Genomic DNA, 20268 nt, shown 5'->3' with positions numbered 1-20268 from the left:
GCAGAGTTTGCGGTGAGCTAAGATCACGCCACTGCACTTCAGCCTGGGCAACAAGAGCGAAACTCCATCTCAAAAAAAAAAAAAAAGAAAAAGAAGTGAGAGAAAGATGACTTAAAAGCACTTGTGCAAGATAATGGGAGGATCTTAATGGGGAAACTGAGTATGCAGGAACTGTCTGCAGCTTTGCAACTTTTCTGTAAACCTCAAACTACTCTCAAATAACTATTATTATTATTATTATTGTTATTAAACAGCAAAAAAAAAGAGAGAGAGAGAGAGAGAGATACCCTCATAATGCTAAGATCCCAAAGGGGTATACTCTCAGTGCAAGAGCAAATCTGAAGTAAGCTTGTCCTCAGCCAGAGTAGACTATGAAGAAAATTGCTGTCTCATAAATTGGCATATATGGATGGGGGAAAAAAACTCAGGGATTCATACCTCATGGTAGTTCTCAGATAGTTTTGTAGCCCAAATCCATACTATTTTTTGCCTAGAAAAACTTCAGACTGAATCTTTTTAAAAACCAGGTTCTGAGTTAATAGTGCCCATCTAGGCCAGGCACTGAGGCTCACCCCTATAATCCCAGCACTTTGAGGGGCTGAGGCAAATGGATTGCCTGAGGTCAGGAGTTCAATACCAGCCTGGCCAACATGGAGAAACCCCATCTCTATTAAAAATACAAAAATTAGCTGGGCGTGGTAGCTGGTGCCTGGAATCAATCCTAGCTACTTGGGAGGCTGAGGCAGGAAAATTGCTTGAACCCAGGAGGCAGAGGTTGCAGTGAGCCGAGATTGCACCATTGCCCTCCAGCCTGGGCAACAAGAGCAAGACTCTACCTAAAAAAAAAAGAAAAAGAAAAAGAAAATAGTGCCCATCTAGCAGATACAAATCCTTCATAAAGAAAACTGCTTTCGACGGGGGACACAAAGAATTCCCACAAATAAAATTCCAACAAATATGAAGTCACAAAAAATATCACTTAATACCAAGAAAACAAATCTCCATGAGATGGATCCAGGAAAAACAACAGAATCAAATCCACAAGGACTTCTGAAATTTAAATTAGACATAGAATATAAAAGAATATATGCAATATTTTTAAAGAATAAAAATGTTATATGGGCAAGATTTGGAAAAATGAAAAACATAATTTTTTTTTTTTTTTTTTTGAGACAGAGTCTGTCTCTGTCGCCCAGGCTGGAGCCCAAGCTAGAGTGCAGTGGCGTGATCTCAACTCACTGCAATTTCTGCCTCTTGGGTACAAATGATTCTCATGCCTCAGCCTCTCTAGTAGCTGGGACTACAGGCATGTGCCACCATGCCCGGCTAATTTTTGTATTTTTAGTAGAGATGGGGCTTTGCCATATTGGTTAAGCTGGTTTCGAACTCCTAGCCTCAAGTGAACTGTCTGCCTCAGCCTCCCAAAGTGCTGGGATTATAAGCGTGAGCTGCCACACCCAGCCAAAACATGATAATCAAAATTTAAAACTCAATGTTGGTTTAACAGCAGATGAGACACAGATGAAGAGAGAATTCATGGAATAAAGAATAACTATGAAGAAATTATATAGAATAAGGTGTAAAGAACAAGAGATAGAAATTTTGAGTCAGGCACGGTGGTGCATGCCTATAGTCCCAGGTACTCAGGAGGCTGAGATGGGAGGATCCCTTGAGCTCAGGAGTTCCAGACCAACCTGGGCAACATAGCGAGATCCCGTCTCGAAAAAAATTAATAAACACAAATAAATAAATGTTAAAAAATAGAATAAATGTTTTAATTTTAAAAATAAAAGAAATTTTGCAAGAATTTCAAATATGATGTGAAGGGTACTGCACATACGTATGAATACCACTGAAAGCCATCTTGGAGGCCAGCTCCCACAATTGTGTCATTCAAGTCTTCTATATTCTTATTGAATCTTTTTACCAACTTGTTCTATCAATCAGAATGGAATGTTGACGTTTCCAGCTGTGGTTGTGAATATATCTATTTCTTCTTTAGTTCCATCATGTTTTGCTTTATGTATTTTGGAGCTGTGTTTTTCCATATCTACACACTTGGGGTTGTTACAGCTCATTAAGGAATTGGCCCCTCCATCATTATAGAAAGGCTCTTCTCATCCCTAGTAAAATTCCTAGTTTGGAATTTGACTTTGATGTTAATATAAGCACTCCTGCTTTGTTTACTGTTCTCATCCATTTACTTTTATCCTATATATGTCATTATATTTAAGGTGGGATCATCCACATTCCTTGGCCTGTGGCTCCCTTCCACCATTTTCAAAGCCAGCAACAGTGGGCAGAGTCTTTTTTGTGGAGCCATTTCTCTGGTTCTCAGCAGCCAGGAAATGATCTCCACTCTTAAGCAATCATGTGATTAGATTGGGCCCACCTAGATAATCCAGGCTCCTCTTCCCAGCACAAGAGCCTTAACCTGGAGGACCTCAACCTCTTCAAAGAGCTTTCTGCGTGACTGAGTACTCTAACCTTTCTCTCTTTCTGAGGTCTTAGCACAAGACTGTGCGGCCACACCTTTGATTTAGCACATTTGAAATTCAGTCCCCTGGTTGCTTTATAACTTACAACCTTGAAAAAATTATTATTTTGTAGATTACCTGGATTTTCTTGTCAGGTACGAGTGACATGTTCTTGCAGTATCCTAAGCAACTGTGGAAACTCTACTTAATATGTAATAAAAGCATTCTTTAAGAAATAAGGAAAACAGGAGAGAATATTATTGATTGTGAGGGTAATAATCACAGTCAATGATTGTGAGGGTAATTGCTAGTCATATAACTGAGAAGTTGGTTCGAGATATCCAAATATATAGAGGGAAAGATAAGTCCTGTGATGGACTTTGTTTTTTAACTTTTCGATTAAAAACAGAAAAAGCCAATGTCCAAAGATATGATTCCTGGTTAAAGCATCCCCAGGCCCTCACAAAAATTGGCATATTTGATACCATCTGATAAGCTAAATAAATGCTCTCTGGGGTACCCTCAGCTCAGCTGACCTCCATTACCAGTCATTGGCACAATACGGTCAGAGATTAACACAGCACATTTTTCTCCTTCCCACCACCATGGACACCACCACCATCCGAAGGTCGAGGCCAGGGCAACTCCAGCATTTACAATAAAGGGCAATAGGTATTGGGAGCTAGCAAAATCAATCCAAAGGTCTAGGGGGAAAAAGAAGGTATCTTCCTTGGGTCCTGTCTCTTGCCCTAAACGGAGATAAAACATGTTTCTAGTTCAATACTTCAAAGGGCAGGGATTTGTCTCTGTCACAGAACTGGAGACTTGGAAGAAACTCCAAATGTAACTCCTCACCCTGGGCAAAACCAGCATAAAGTGGTTTGTGGAGCATCGGTCTAGACCAGGAAGAGTGCCCTACATATATATGGAGAAGATGTGTTCATCCCTTGAGTCTGGGCTGAGCCTATGTATAAGAACAATTTATTCATTTATATGGTATGCGTTTATGTTATTTTTTGACATATTTAATAAAACTAACTAAAACTTATATGAACGATTTTAGGTATTACATGATCTCAAGGAATTTCTACATGGTGGGTTTTTTGTTTGTTTCTTCTGTTAGAACTCCTGAGATACTGTTGGATCAAGTCAAAAAATCAAAGAAACAGCATCAAAAATGAAAGAGCAAGTTTAGTCTCTGCCAAGTTCACTCCTCTCCTACAAGTCACAGTTGGAGGGTGGGGAGCTGGATAAAACCAATACGTGCTTCTCTCCCATCGGTGTGAAAAGTTTTTTGTTTTCTTATCTTTAACGCGTCTGCTGAAAATATCTAGCACGAGGAAGACTGTCTTCTCACAGAAGTCCTGAGGGATACACGATCTTGTACATATGTTTACAAAATTGAGGGCAGCAAAGTATGAGGGTATTTGAGGTCACTTGGATCTGCGCACAGCAATCATTTGGAGGCTGCGTCTTTGGTTCCTTATTTGTGCCTGTTTAAGTCTGGCCTTGCATGGGAGTCCCAGAGGAGCAAGAAAAGCAGGCCAAAGAAGATACAGAAAAGACTCCGGCAACCCTGTGACATCATGAAGGGTCTGCTTGCTGCTGCCCAGAGTAAGTCGGCTTCGCTGTTCAAGTTCTGGTCCAGTGCCTGTAGGAAGAACACATGCCCTGTAAATGAGGAAGAGAGGGCCTGCTCTCTGCCAAGGTCTAGTTGCACGTGAACCTGAATCCTAACACAGCCCAGCAAGATTAATATTGTATCCCATTGGGCCAATACCAAAACCAGCTCATAAAGGTTAAGTAACATGTTTAAGGTCACACAGCCAGTAAGTAGCAAAGCAAAGATTCGACCCCATTAAAGCCTTCCTTCTTTTTGAGGGCACCGCACTGCCCTCAAAGAGACACATCCCGAATTAGGATGTGTCCACCCTCACCCTGGGAAGCAGTTCTACCTGACAGATAGAAAAGCAGAATACAATTGACTGTCGAACAACATGGTTTTAAACTGTGCAAGTCCACTTACATGTGAATTTATTTTCAATAAAAGTTATACCAAGTTCACCTTCCTCTCCTGCCTCCCTTTCCACCTCCTCACCTCTTCCCCCCCGATACCCCTGAGACAGCAAGACCAGCCCCTCCTTTTCCTCGTCCTCCTCAGCCTACGCAACATGAGGATGAAGGCCTTGATGATGACAATCTATTCCACTTAACGAATAGTAAATATATTTTCTCTTCCTTATGTTTTTCTTTTCTTTTTTTCTGAGATGGAGTCTTGCTTTGTCGCCCAGGCTGGAGTACAGTGGCTCAATCTCGGCTCACTATAACCTCTGCCTCCTGGGTTCAAGCGATTCTCGTGTCTCAGCCTCCCAGGTAGCTGGGATTACAGGCGCCTGCCACCATGCCTGGCTAATTTTTGTATTTTTAGTAGAGATGGAGTTTCACCATATTGGCCAGGCTGGTCTCGAACTCCTGACCTCAGGTGATCTGCCCACCTCAGCCTCCCAAAGTGCTGGGATTACAGGCCTGAGCCACCATGCCTGGCATGTTTTTCGGTTTTTTTGAGACAGGGTCTCCCTCTGTCGCCCAGGAAGGAATGCAGTGATGTGATCATAGCTCATTGAAGCCTCAACTTCCCAGGCTCAAGTGATCCTCCCACTTCAGCCTCCCAAGTAGCTGAGACTACAGGCACAGGCCACCATGCCTGGCCCTGGTGTGTGTTATACCCTCAGAGCTGGTGGCTCAGCAGGGCTTGGCAGTTTTGCAGTATGGTGAAGATATGCAGAGACATACATCAGCCAGTCAAGTTCAATTCCAGCTCTGCGTCTCCTGCTGGGGGCCTTGGGGCATGGCCTCACTTGATTTTCCTCCTGTGTAGGCGGTAGATATTAACAAGATTCACCTAATAGGCCTAAGGGAGTGAGTGGACTAAGGGAGATAATCCACAGAGCAGCCTGCACAGAGCAATGCCTGATAAATATTATCTATCTTGATTCTTCTTCCTTGCATTTCCCATCATTTGCAATTGCATATTCATTTGTGTGATTATTTGACTAATAACTGTCTTTTTCACTAAAAGACATGCTTGGTGAAGCCAGGGACTGTGTCTATTTTGCTCGCCGGTGAATCTTCAGTGACTCCTAAGCACAGTCTGACACCCAGTAGATGATTGGCAAATGTGTAGTGAATCGGTGAAGGTATGAGGAATAGAAAGCACTTAATACATGTTTGTTGGACTGTAAAAGAACAAAATGCTCTGGAAATGGCTGGTAATGTTTTTTGGCCTTGGTGCTATTACAACTTGTGACATTGTAAAATATATATTTGGTCTTTATCGCGTTTCCTGGCATTTAACTCTTAAAATCCTTGGAATCTCCACAGTGATGTATTTTTGTATGCTTATGTTGATGGATAGCTTTAGGATGGGCCCAGTCAGGTCACCAGAAAGAACAAGGCATAATTAGAGGACTGCGACTTTCAGCCCCACCCCGTAACCTCTGGAGAGGGGAGAGGAGCTGATGGCCAGTGATCAATGACTTAATCAATCATGCCTACCTAATGAAGTTTCCATCAACTCAAAAAGGGCAGGGTTCGAGGAGCTTCCAGATGGCTGAACACGGGAAGGTTCCTAGAGGGTTGCATGCCCAGAGAGGGCATGGAAGCTCTGTGCCCCTTCCCCCATACCTCACCCTATGCATCTCTCTGTCAGTATCCTTTGTGATATTGAAAGGACACAAAGATAGATGTGTACCTGCCCCCCCGCTACACCCTATTGCTAAACCCTTTGTTCTGCTCTCTAATCTTTGCACATACCAGAGATTTCGTAAGTTCTGTGAGTACCTGTTTTTCTGCACGTACCAGAGATTTTGTAAGTTCTGAGGCAGGGTCACAAGACGTGTTTAAGTAAGATAAACTCTTGCTGCCATAAACCAGTTGGGCAACCTGACGCAATATAATTAACTGCCTTTGTGTAAAACTGCTCTCCCGCCTCAAGGGTTGAACCGAAATATCAGAAATGGCGGGAACCAATCATAGTTAGCCAAATCGCCTTGTTCAAACACTAGCCAATCATATATCTGATTTGTATAATAATTCTAGGCCCACTTTTCTTAGACTATATAACACTGCTCGGAGCTCAGTGGGGGAACTCTCCTGCCCGTCTCGTTTCGCGAGCGAGTGAGAGTTCCAGGTTCGAACCTGTAATAAAGATCCTTGCTGCTTAGCTTTGACTCTGGACTCTGGTGGTCTTCTTCGGGGAATAAACGGTCTGGGCATAACCATATCCTTTATAATAAACTGCTAAACATAAGTTCGTCTTTGCCTGAATTCTATGAGCTGCTCCAGCAAATTAGTTGAACTCAAAGGGGTGTCATGGGAACCCCAACTTGAAGCTGGTGGGTCAGAGTTCCAGAAGCCCAAACTTGAGACTGGTATCTGGGGTGGGGGGCAGCCTTGGGGACTGAGCCTTCAACCTGTGGGGTCTGATGCTCTCTCCAGGTAGACAGTGTGGGAATTGAATTGGAGGACACCCAGTTGGTGTGCTCTACAGAATCGACTGCTTGCTTGGTGGTGGGAGGAAATCCCCTCCACTTCTGGTCAGATTAGATTGTTGTGATGTAAGAGAGAAGAAAGTTTGAGTTTTTCCCAGATGCATTTCTAAGGCAATACACACATGTTTTGAAACGCAGATTTTATTATTATTCAGGTCTGATGAAGCCAACAGATCAGAAGACTGCCACTGATAAGGTAGCTTTGTTGCAATTACTGAGAGGAAGAGGCTGTCACTCCTCTACATGGGGCACACGGGCAAGCACTAGAGTTGGTTGAAGACAGAGGGAGAGGGGGAAACCGTGAGCAAGGCTCTCTACTGTGGTTTCCAAGGAAAAGAGTATGCAAAACAGGACAAGCGGGTTGAGGACTGTCTTGTCTGAGCAATTTCAGCAAGTAATTTCTGGAGTATAGGGACTGTGCCTAGTTGTTTGCTACCTAGCCCTGGGGTGATGAGGGCGGGGAATTATGGCCTGGCTGGGAGTGTCAGTACAAGAGAGGAAGTGTCACTGATGGGCATTCTAGATTGGTTGGTTTGCATATGAAAGATGCACCCTCAGGCCAGCCCTTGACTTTCTCTCGTAATTAGCCCTGGCGGGGGTGAGTCCCGCCAAGATAGCAAGGCCCTAAAACAGCAAAGCGTCGGAATACAGAAAATAAAAAGACACAGTTAATACAACATGCAACCGGGGCACCTTCGAGTGCATATGTTTCCATGAAAAGTGCACACAACAACAACAAGTACACAAAACAGCGTTTCTAAAGCCACACTGACATTGTGAGAGAGATGCTTGGCTTCTCGGGATCCCAAAATGGGAGACAAAGGCAGGCAGGGGGTGCAATTTTAAGAGGCTGTGCTCTCAGCTGGTGACCGAGGCCCAGGGAGGACCGTGTGGGGAGCTTCTGTGCCTCCTCCAGGGGAGGGCACTAATGCTCTGTTCTCCCTGCCCCAGCCCTATCCACCCGCACACCTGTTCCTCTGCCCTGTGACCTTCCTAGGCTGACTGTTTTGAGGGGCCTCATCTGAGAATGTGGCCGTGGGTATTTTCCTGAACTGTGCTGCCTTCTCTGACAGATGTGCTTCCCATCTAAGACCGCTCCACTCTGGCCTCCAGGGGCCTAAGCTTGGCTGGGCCTTTTTCACTCGGATGAGCTTTCATCGTGTTTCTAGCAACTACACTGTGGTGCAGCAACTAGAGCCACCAATTCTGGAGCCAGGCTGCTCCTCATTTGCAAAATGCAAATGATGAAATTAAAGTTAATAAGACTTGCTCATAGGGTTACTATATTAAGTAAGTTACTCTACCTGGAACATGCCACTTACACAGGAAGTATTATGTAAATGTTACATTTGCATACATTATAGCACTGCCTAATAATTAGGCAGAAATGACAATCAGCTCAAAAAATGATTATCATTACTGATCATTTTAACAAGCTTATCAGGTTCTTAGTTTTTCCTCTTTCTCCCTCAAGTATTCCTTGCCAGACACTTACTGGGCCCACACTAAGTGCAGGGCCTGAGCTAGTCCCCGGAGGCAGATGTGGAAACCTGCCGTCACAGAAGAGGAACAGTAGCAATCATTTATTGAACGTTTACTATCAGATGGCGTTTTAAACACTTGGTACAAATGAGCCAACTTCATCCTTGCCACATCATTAAGGGATGGATATTACTAGTCCAATCTTACATGCAAAGAGAATGTGGCTTGGAGAGGCTCAGTATTTGCCCCCCTCTGCAGTAGTGCATGGCAGAAGGGATCCAAGCAAGCTGCAAGCAGGATGTTCTATGATGGAAATTCACACGAGGAGGAGGCAGAGCACCTGCCCGGAAAAGTGACTCAAACTGAGTTTGGAAGGATAACAGGGGTTGGCCCAGCAAAACGGGTAGTTAGGATAAAGTCAAACTATGCAGAGAAAAAAACACGCTTCCAGAAGTGGAAGTGTGGGGGGGCCCCATGCCTGGAAGATGCCAGTGTATCTGTGAGGTGTAAGACATGAGGCTAGAGAGGTGGGAAGGGCCAGGCCATTCTCTAGAAGATTCTATAGCAGTCCAGAATGTATTCTCAGGGGTTAAATTCAGTCATTTTGTGTATCCTCCTAGCCATTTGAAATAGCCAAACTTTCAACCACAAACTCATTTGAAAAAAAAAAACAAAAAACTTTCCATTATTTGTCTTTGCAGATGCCAGAGGTGGAATCTTAAAACCATCTGGCCTGCCTTTGACCTTCATGGGAAAACCTAAAGTGTTCTGTCTCCATAGGACTAGATGTTCATCAAATCCAATTACCTCTGCCAGCTGCACCGCTCACCAGGAGGCAGGGCTCTGCTGGGGACGAAGAGAGGCAGACGAAGCAGACCGTCCCCAGCCCCGCTTCCCGCTGCAAATTAAGCCAGGCATCCACTGTGCCGACTCACCACCTGGCTGCTGCCACAACAGCAGCTGCAGCCTGTTAGCACTGAAGAGTTTCTCTCCTAACCAGTCCCATTAGTGTGACCAGCGAGGGGGAGGATGAGTAAGCGTCTGTGTTCAGCTGGGTGCTCTGGTTCCTGCTGTCTCTTTATTGGGCTCTGACCTCCAGGGCCCCGGCGGGACAGCCAAGCGCCAGAAGCCAACATAGGCCTACTGCCTCCTAGAGTTCTGTGCCTAACTGGGAGACAGCTCAGCAGAAGAGATTCTCAGTCCTGGCTGCCAAGCATTGCTCAAGGAGCTTCGGATTCAGAGAGACTGGGTAAGGCGGCCCCTCTCTATCTGTAAAGCACCACTATGATTCCAAAGTACAGCCAGGGTCAACGCTTCACCAATCTGTATTTGCCAGCTGTCCTGCACGTGTGTCTTTGATAGGACATGTGGGAAAGATATTAGCCCCTTGCAGCTCCCAGCAACCAAATATAGTCCTTCACATATCTCAGGGTAAGGCACTCTGTACTTTTTCAAAGTGCTTTCATATACCTTGTCTCATTTGAGCCTGTGAGCAAGGGGAGGAGGCCACTGAAACCCCAAGGTGCACTGAACGCCCCTGATGCTTTTAATCATGCAGCCAATTAGAGGCAGGGTTGGAACTATGCACCTTGCCTCCCTGGCTCCTGGTCTGATATTTTTCATGGCCTATCATGTAGCCAGGCATAGATCCTATTAGTGTGGTCATGCTTTCAATTATTCAGTACTTCTGTGTGGCAATGCACCGCTTATGTGGAACTGCTTGTAAGTGGCCATCGTTGACTTCACCAATGAATCTGCTCCCCCTCTGTCTGAGAAACTACTGAGTCATTGCCTCTAACCCCTAGCAAATGTAAAATACCTTTGCAACAGCTGGAAAAAGAAAATCACTGATGCCACAGAATCTCCTTCATTCTCACAGACTAGGTAACAAAAGGGGAAGAAATCACGTCAGCTGAAAGATCTGGGGAGAAATCAATTTGGGACTGCTAGAATCGCAGGAAGTTTTTGCTGAAGGATCAGAAACCCGTGCAAGCCAACTCAAGCAAAAGGTTTATTGTACAAGCTACAGGGCGATCTAACAACCCAGCTGTAGGAAGTGCAGCTGGGTCTCCAGGGAACCAAGAGAATGAATGGCAACCGTTTCTCAAGCCACATCATTTCTCATCTTGGCTTCTCTCTGTACACCTGCTCCCATATCCTCCCTATGGACTGGCTTCCCCTCGCTGTTCAGGGTTTCTGCTCCTTCACAACTTCAGTTTGCTTATTGCTTTGCCTAAGTAAGCATCATCATGAAACTCGACTCCACATAACTGTACTTGGAGCCTGTAGCTAACCAAGTCAGTCCCCAGAATCGGAAGCATCCCTATTCCAGATTCTCAGGGAGAGCATCTGACTGTTCAGCTAGGCTGGCAGGGCCCACCCCGCTGTCAACTCATCTGATTCCAGGGAGGATTGAGTCTCATGGGATGCTGCCTAGATCTAACCCGGCAATGGGGATGACAGGTAAAGAGACCGGTCACTTAGAATTGAGCCAAGACAAGCACTCAGATGACTCTATCCCAGGAAGAAAGGCAAAGCCTCCCTTCTGAAAGCCACTGAACAAGCAAGTCATCAAAGTATGTTGGAACACAGGTTAGAATAATAAATAATAGGCCAGGTGTGGTGGCTCACACCTGTAATCCCAGCACTTTGGGAGGCCAAGGTGGGTGGATCACCTGAGGTCAGGAGTTCCAGACCAGCCTGGCCAACATGGTGAAACCCTGTCTCTACTAAAAATTTAAAAATTAGCTGGGCATGGTGGTACATGCCTGTAGTCCCAGCTACTTGGGAGACTGAGGCATGAGAATTGCTTGAACCTGGGAGGCGGAGGTTGCAGTGAGCCAAGATAGCTCTGTACTCCAGCCTGGGCGAGACGACTCTGTCTGAAAAAAAAAAAGTGAGCCACTGTACTCCAGCCTGGGCGAGACGACTCTGTCTGAAAAAAAAAAAAAGAATGATATATAATAATGTGTGAAAAACCAGGACACACAATCTACTGGACCACATTCTCACTGCGGAAGTGGTTTTGAGAGCAGTGACTATATAATCCTTTTAGTAGGTGAATCTGTCAAGCAGGGCAAAATACCTCATTTCCCAACAAACCTTACAAGAAAAAAAAAGCCCTGCCAGATTAAACAAGAATATGAGTCTCTTCTAGATGAGATTCTGAAAACCTAAATAAGAAAGAAAAATGCTGGACCAGGACTCAGAAATCCTGAGTTTTCATTCAGGCTTTGCTATGAATTTTTCGTTTGGTGGCCCTTCCTTCTTCATCTAGCTAACTTCTAATCAAGACTCAGCTCCCAGGGCTGAGGCCAGTGACTTACTCCTGTCATTTCAGCACTTTGGGAGGTCAAGGTAAAAGGATTTCTTGAGCCTAGGAGTTTGAGACCAGCCTGGGCAATATAGCGAGACCCTCTCTCTGCAGAAAATTTTAAAAGTTATCTAGGTGTGGTGGTGCATGCCTGTATTCCTAGCTACTCAGGACGCTAAGGCAGAAGGATCGCTTGAGCCCAGGAGTTGGAGGTTACAGTGAGCTATGATGACACCACTGCATCTAGCCTGAGCAACAGAGTAAGACCTTGTCTCAAACAAACAAACAAAAATGCTCAGCTCCAGCAAGTTCCTGCTCTGGGCCCCCACTGGACCATCTACATACCTCCATCATGGCAGCTCCCATTGTCCTAAAATGGTTTGCCTACCATCTGTCTCTCTCACTGGAAGTACATTCCTCTAGCATGGAGCCTCTATGTCCTCAGTTATACCCCCATGCTTTCTGCTGTACTTGACAGATAGTACTCAATAAATATTTTTCAGCTGAACTGATTGTGAGAAGATATTTATCTGAGCTGCAAATAAAGGCACACACACTGTTGTCTGGCTGAAAACATTGAGCCCGTTGTGGTAGGAGATTGGGTACCACTTGATAGACAGTAGAGACCACAGGGAGAGCCAGTACTCTAGAGCATAGCCAGCCCCACCTGGGACACTGATGTATCCACCTGCCATATGTGAAAAGAGATAAAATGTTAGGATCTTCCAAATGTACTGTGCTAAGAAGAAAAGTTAAGCCTTGCAAACTGAGTCATGTAACATGACCATTCTTTTCCTCTGGTGTATGACCACTGCTTCCTGACTTTTGTGTTGAGATGTTATATGTCAACCAGACTTCCCATTCTTCATTCAAACCTACACAAAATGATGCTGGAGACCTTGTGGTTGTTATATCCTTACAATAGGAGGTTAAGTTACCCCCTTAGCGTGGAATCAATAGTAGCCAATCAAATCCTATATCTGCATGTTAGCCTCTGTATGGAAAATGTGATTCTGTTCAGCACCTCCATTTTTGATCTCATAAGTGACCCTCACTTTTCCCCACACAAGGACACTAGGAACACTGATCACCATTCTTTGGTGATGGTCACCCTCACAGTGCACTTGAATAAACTCCCTTAACTGGGTCCTAAGCCTTTTGATAATTTTAAGTTGCCAAATATCAGGAAGAAAATGTGCACATTCTCAAACTAAAAATGAATAAAGCCACACCACCACTGATGCCTTTCAAGATATATTTTATTACAAAAGAAAGTTTGAATGTAAAAATAAATAGAGCAACGTCAGCACAATGGCAGAGTATGACGCCCCAATCTCCTCTCCCCCAACAGAAACTTACTTTTTTTTTTTTTTGAGACAGGGTCTTACTCTGTCACCCAGGCTGGAGTTTCTGCTTTAAACTTTTTAAAGTTTAAAGTTTAAAGCAGAAACTTTTAAAAAAAAGTTTTTATTGAGTCCAGGAGGTGGAGGTTGCAGTGGCTCATGCCTGTAATCCCAACACTTTGGGAGGCCGAGGTGGGTGGATCACTTGAGACCAAGAGTTTGAGACCAGTCTGGCCAATGTGATGAAACCCTGTCTTGACTAAAAATACAAAAATTAGCTGGGTGTGGTGGGGAGGGGGGCGCTTGTAATCCCAGTTACTCGGGAGGCTGAGGCAGGAAAATCACTTGAACCAGGAGGCAGAGGTTACAGTGAGCCGAGATCACACCACTGCACTCCAGCCTGGGCAACAGAGCGAGACTCCGTCTCAAAAAAAAAAAAAAAAAGCAGAAACTTTCAAAATTAAAAAAAAAGCATCTGTAACTGCTTTAAAAAATAATCTAATGTTTATAGCAACCATGTAAAGGCTGAGTCCAGAAAAGAACACCCTTCAAAACCGTAGCAGGAGGGCAGTGTTGTCTGCTGGGTCCTGGAGACCTTCGGTGTCCACGCTGCTCTCACCGTGCCTTGGGTCCAGACTGCATCACAGCCTCTCGGGAGACGTGGGCCCTCGGAACCTCTTTAGCGATGGACTCCAGGCCGCAGGCAGCCCAGCGGCAGCAGCAGCAGGATAACAGAACCTCTGGATGCACTCTCCTGGGAAGCTTTGCTAATTTGCAGCCGCTGCACCGTGTTCCTCATTAACGTCTGTTAGCATAGTCGTTACATCATTTCACTGTGGTGGCACGGACTCAGCTCGGAATTCTATATGGAAAAAGCACCTGGGTCCCAGTCTTTTATTGGCTTCAACACAACCAGAAGTGCCTGCTCTTGAGGCTGGTGGGCCTCTAGGCAAGATGTCCCTGCCCATCAGGATAAACTGCTGGGCATCCAGCTATGATAATGGCCTCAAGGACCCTGTGTCCGTGACTCCTCCTCCATCGGACACGGGCAGCATCCTCTGGAAGGCAGTGATTCCAGAGTGCAAGTATCAGTCCCTCACTGAGGAGAAGGAAGGAGAAGCCAGCCTACCCGCCCCTGCCATGACAGTGTGGCACGGTCCCAGTGGTGAAGTCTAAAGCTACCCATATCATCACGAATTCTCTGCTCACAAAACAGACCCAGGAAAGTACTCAGCATTTTGGGCGACAAGCAGGGCTGAGAGGTGCTGGTTACACACCCTACAAGGGCCTCACCATGGAGGAAACCAAGTACCTTTGAGTGGCAGAAGTGCTCCACTAACTAAAGCTACAGAGTGGAGAAAGAACAAGACAAGAGAGGCAGCCTGCATCGGCCCAGTCTGCCCCAAGCTGCGCTCCTCACTGTTCCCCTGAGCAGAGGCCCAAAGGCTGGTTCACTTCTGGTTCTTCCACAGCTTTACCTGGCCCAGATCCCAGCGCCATGGATTCTGGAAGTGGAGATAAGGACAGAAACTTGTCAGATAAGTGGAGCCTCTTTGGACCGAGATCCCTTCAGAAGGATGATTCTGCAAGTTTTGCCACCCAGGCCTACCGAGGAGCCCATAAGCCCTCTCCAATGGAACTGATCCGTGCCCCGACCAACCACATGACTAGGTGGACACAGCTGACACAGACCCATCACCTCAAACCCAGTGACTTGAATGTGCTCACACCTACCGGCTTCTGGAGTGCTTTCTCTTCCAGTCCTCTGGTAAAGAGGGTTTCTTGCCCCATTCCCCTTTTAACTTGGCTCTGACATAGGAAAGATATATGTATGTCTTTCATATATATATATTTGTTTTGTTTTGAGACGGAGTCTCGCGCTGTCACCCAGGCTGGAGTGCAGTGGTGCAATCTTGGCTCGCTGCAACCTTTGCCTCCCAGATTCAAGCGATTCTCCTGCCTCAGCCTCCTGAGTAGCTGGGATTACAGGTGCTTACTACCACACCTGGCCAAATGTTGTATTTTGAGTAGAGACAGGGTTTCACCATGTTGACCAGGCTGGTCTTGAACTCCTGACCTCAGGTGATCCGCCCCCCTTGGCCTCTCAAAGTGCTGAGATTATAGGCATGAGCCACCATGCCTGGCCGGAAAGGTATATTTTTAAAAACCTGTTAATTAGAGGCTAGAGCTGGAGGCATTATTGGTTTTTGAGAAACATTAGTACAAAGCTTGCTCTTGTGTGGAAGAAGCCCTTTTGTACTGCTTTAAAGCTAGACTAAATCATCTCGGCAGGGATGTATGGGGGACCTCATTACCTAGTTTTTCATCATTTACCCTAGATAAGAACTTTAAGAGGTGCTCACTGACTCGCTGAGATGACTCTGGCCCTCTTGATGGCTGGTACTGGGCTCCAGCCTTGTCACTTAGGGAACCCAAGATCTGTTTGGGACCTGGGTACAGGTAAAAGCCAGACTTGGCAGGGACCCCTCTTTCTAGGCTGAACCTTGAGTCCCCCTGCTTTTTGGTAGACCTAATGGATCACTGTCCTGCAGCCAGTTCTTCATGTGGGGCACACACCTGTAATCCCAGTTACTCTAGAGGCTGAGCCAGGAGAATCATTTGAATCCAGAAGGCGGAGGTTGCAGTGAGCCAAGATCACGCCACTGTACTCCAGCGTGGGCAATAAAGCGAGACTTTGTCAAAGAAAGAAAGAGAGAAAGAGAGAGAGAAAAGAAAGAAAGAAAGGAGGGAGGGAGGGAGGGAGGAAAAAAGGAAGGAAGGGAGGGAGGAAGGGAAGGAGGGAGGAAGGGAAGGAGGAAGGAAGGAAGGAATTGAAAGGAAGGAAGGAAAGAAGGAAGGAAGGAAGGAAGGAAGGAAGGAAGGAAGGAAGGAAGGAAAGCTTTTAGTAATTTCACAAAGTGATATATCTAGTAAATGACAAAGCTACAGTAGTTACGTCTGAGCCCACAGCCTTAAGCTCTTAAGTGTTAGGCTAAATAGTTGAGAAGTCAAGATGAAGAAAAAATATGGTTAAGAAATTACAGTCTGGGCCAGGCATGGTGGCTCACACCTATAATCCCAGCACTTTGGAAGGCGAGGCAGGTGGATCACCTGAAGTCAGGAGTTCGAGACCAGCCTGGCCAACATGGAGAAACCCCATCTCTACTAAAAATACAAACATTAGCCAGGCATGGTGGTGTGCGCCTATAATCCCAGCTACTTGGGAGGCTGAGACAGGTGAATTGCTTGAACCCAGGAGGCAGAGGTTGCGGTGAGCTGAGATCACGCCACTGCACTCCAGCCTGGGCAACAGAGCAAGACTCCATCCCCCCACCCCCCACCCAAAAAAAGAAATTACAGTCGGATTATCCTCTAGAATTATATCTCATTTTGTCTTGATTGGAAGCCAAGAATATACCAAAAAATTAAAGATTCCTAGTGGCCAATGCCAAAAAAGGAAGAAAATGAATTATAAAATTGTGATATCATTAAGATTAATAAAAGTTTAGGATGGCCCCGATTTTTTTGATACCTCTCAGTACTCCATGAGTCTTTATAAAGAGAATAGTATGTGATGTCATAGATAATGTCTTTGACAACATCTTTACAAAAAAATACCATGACCCGTTTTATACTCATGCATTTGCAATTCACTCACTTAATCACAGTCGATATAAAGTCAAATAATGTGAGCTGAGGAAGTTCTGTATGAGGCCAAACAAACGTTGTCTCATTCACAGTTCTCTGGAGAACTGGTTTGAACCAAGGTTGTATGTATGTGTGTGCATGTGTTTCTGTGGTGTGTGTGTCTGTGTAAGAAAAAAATGGATTGTATTTTCTTCAGAGAACTTACCATACATATTTTAATAAGAATTATAGAGAGGGCCATGGTTGTGATTTCTGAGGTAAAACCTGGAGTACAGGTAGTCTACGTTGCTGGTTTAAAACAGAGCCTCAGGCTGGGTGCAGTGCCATGTAATCCCAGCATTTTAAGAGGCTGGGGCAGGTGGATTGCTTGAGCTCAGGAGTTCGAGACCAGCTGGGCAACATGGTGAAACCTCGTCTCTATGAAAATGAGCTGGGCATGGTGGTGTCCACCTGTAGTCCCAGCTATTCGGGAGACTGAGATAGGAGAACGGATTGAGCCTGGGAGTGCAAAGGTTACACTGTACTCCAGCCTGGATGACAGAGCCAGACCCTGTCTCAAAACACAAACAAAAACAAAGCCCCAGAGAGAGAGAGAAGTTAAACGTAAGCAACTAATAAAGATTTACACCAAAACAGCATGGTACTGGTACCAAAACAGAGATATAGACCAATGGAACAGAACAGAGCCCTCAGAAATAATGCCACACATCTACAACCATCTGGTCTTTGACAAACCTGACAAAAACAAGAAATGGGGAAAGGATTCCCTATGTAATAAATGGTGTTGGGAAAACTGGCTAGCCATAAGTAGAAAGCTGAAACTGGATCCCTTCCTTACACCGTACACAAAAATTAATTCAAAGTGGATTAGAGACTTAAATGTTAGACCTAAAACCATAAAAACCCTAGAAGAAAACCTAGGCAATACCATTCAGGACATAGGCATGGTCTAGGACTTCATGTCTAAAACACCAAAAGCAATGGCAACAAAAGCCAAAATTGACAAATGGGATCTAATTAAACTAAAGAGCTTCTGCACAGCAAAAGAAACTACCATCACAGTGAACAGGCAACCTACAGAATGGGAGAAAATTTTTGCAATCTACTCATCTGACAAAGGGCTAATATCTAGAACCTACAAAGAACTAAAACAAATTTACAAGAAAAAAACAAACAACCCCATCAAAAAGTGGCCAAAGGATATGAACAGACACTTCTCAAAAGAAGACATTTATGCAGCCAACAGACACATGAAAAAATGCTCATCATCACTGGCCATCAGAGAAATGCAAATCAAAACCACAATGAGATACCATCTTACACCAGTTAGAATGGTGATCATTAAAAAGTCAGGAAACAACAGGTGCTGGAAAGGATGTGGAGAAACAGGAACACTTTTACACTATTGGTGGGACTGTAAACTAGTTCAACCATTGTGGAAGACAGTGTGGTGATTCCTCAAGGATCTAGAACTAGAAATACCATTTGACCAAGCCATCCCATTACTGGGTATATACCCAAAGGGTTATAAGTCATGCTGCTATAAAGACACATGAACACGTATGTTTATTGTGGCACTATTCACAATATCAAAGACTTGGAACCAACCCAAATGTCCATCAATGACAGACTGGATTAAGAAAATGTGGCACATATACACCATGGAATAGTATGCAGCCATAATAAAGGATGAGTTCATGTCCTTTGTAGGGACATGGATGCAGCTGGAAACCATCATTCTCAGCAAACTAACACAAGAACAGAAAACCAAACACGGCATGTTCTAACTCATAGGTGGGAACTGAACAATGAGAACACTTGGACACAGGAAGGGGAACATCACACACCAGGGCCTGTTGAGGGACAGCATTAGGAGATATACCTAATGTAAATGACGACTTAATGGGTGCAGCACACCAACATGGCACATGTAACAAACCTGCACCTTGTGCACATGTACCCTAGAACTTAAAGTATAATAAAAAAAATTTTTTTTAAAGAATTTAACATGTTGAGAAATTGCCCAAAAAAAAAAAAATTTACTTGGATGGGGTCACCCTACCTAAATGTTATAATTTGCTTTTGATCAACATGAATCAACATTATCTCATAAATATTCTTTTTAAATGTCAATAAGCAAAATTCTAACCTATTCTAACCAATTTTAAGAGAAATATGTAAAATGTGAACCCATATGCCAGTGCTATTTTGTGTTCCTTCTGTTGTTTTCAACATATAAAGACGAGTGACTCTTACTGTTTAATTGTAAATAGGAATTTTAATCTTGTGAATAATGACCAGGACTTGCAATCATATTATAGGTAAAAGCACATGAGACTGCTCCCTTTAAACTATAGCTTTGATTACACAATACAGCATTGTGGTTTGAAAGATGTTCTTCTCTTTCTTTATAATGGAAATAAAGTGCCTTATAAATGAAGATTTTTATTAGGTATTGAAAGAAAGCAGTAAGAATAAAAAGAATTTGGAATAAAGTGGGATTGGTGAGAAAGAAGTATTAGTAATACATACATCAAAATATATGAAGTTGTCAAATAAAATATTACTTGAAATGTCAGCCAGGTAATATTCATCATGCAGCTTGAAATATAGAACAAAATATTCAGATGTTTCTATTTAAGTCAGAAATAACTAATAAGCCTACCACCATAAAGTTAAAAAGTCACAATTTGGCTCATCAAAAGATATCCTTGGGTTTCAACACAAAAGCAAAACTATTAAATTCATCTGAGAATCATCTATGATCATTTTTGTTCGTGAAATGGTTTGCATAATATAGATTGAAATTAATGGTAGCTAAGATCCAAGGGTTCCACAAAAGTGAAATATATTGAGTGCAAATCTTAATGAGAAAGAAAATGAAATGATAATTAGGGAGAATGGGCTGACGTCTTGATAGGACTAATTACAGAAACCAGAGAAAGTTCATTGAAGAAAAATGTGAACCTGTATCAACTTTTAAAGCAACATTTTTACTGCGGTTGCGTATGGTAAAGAAATTATAAATTTATGTTTAAATTATGATGCTGATTTGGCCAGGCATGGTGGCTCACACCTGTAACCCCAGCACTTTGGCAGGCCGAGGCAGGTGGATCACGAGGTCAGGAGTTCAAGACCAGCCGGGCCAAGATGGTGAAACCTCATCTTTACTAAAAATATAAAAATTAGCCAGGCGCGGTGGCAGGTGCCTGTAATCCCAGCTACTTGGGAGGCTGAGGCAGGAGTATCGCTTGAACCTGGAAGGTGGAGGTTGCAGTGAACCGAGATCGCACCACTACGCTCCAGCCTGGGCAACAGAGTGAGATTCCACAAAAAATTAAAATAAAATAAAAAATTATGATGTTGATTTTAGACGAATTCCTTAAATTCAGTTTTACTAGCATTAAAATAATTTGGTCAAAATACTTTCCTTATAGCCTCATTCACATAATACC

At 44.1% G+C, this 20268-nt stretch overlaps 1 pseudogene; it reads left to right on the top strand.

Annotated features, from left to right (window-relative positions):
- The first annotated feature begins 13624 nt into the window (after positions 1-13624).
- Positions 13625-15072, top strand: LOC101019225 (annotated as a pseudogene).
- Positions 15073-20268: the final 5196 nt, after the last annotated feature.

The sequence above is a fragment of the Papio anubis genome, chromosome 1, assembly GCF_008728515.1.
Source record: "Papio anubis isolate 15944 chromosome 1, Panubis1.0, whole genome shotgun sequence".
Classification (NCBI taxonomy): Eukaryota; Metazoa; Chordata; class Mammalia; order Primates; family Cercopithecidae; genus Papio; species Papio anubis.
This window is presented reverse-complemented; position numbering and strand designations above follow the sequence as displayed.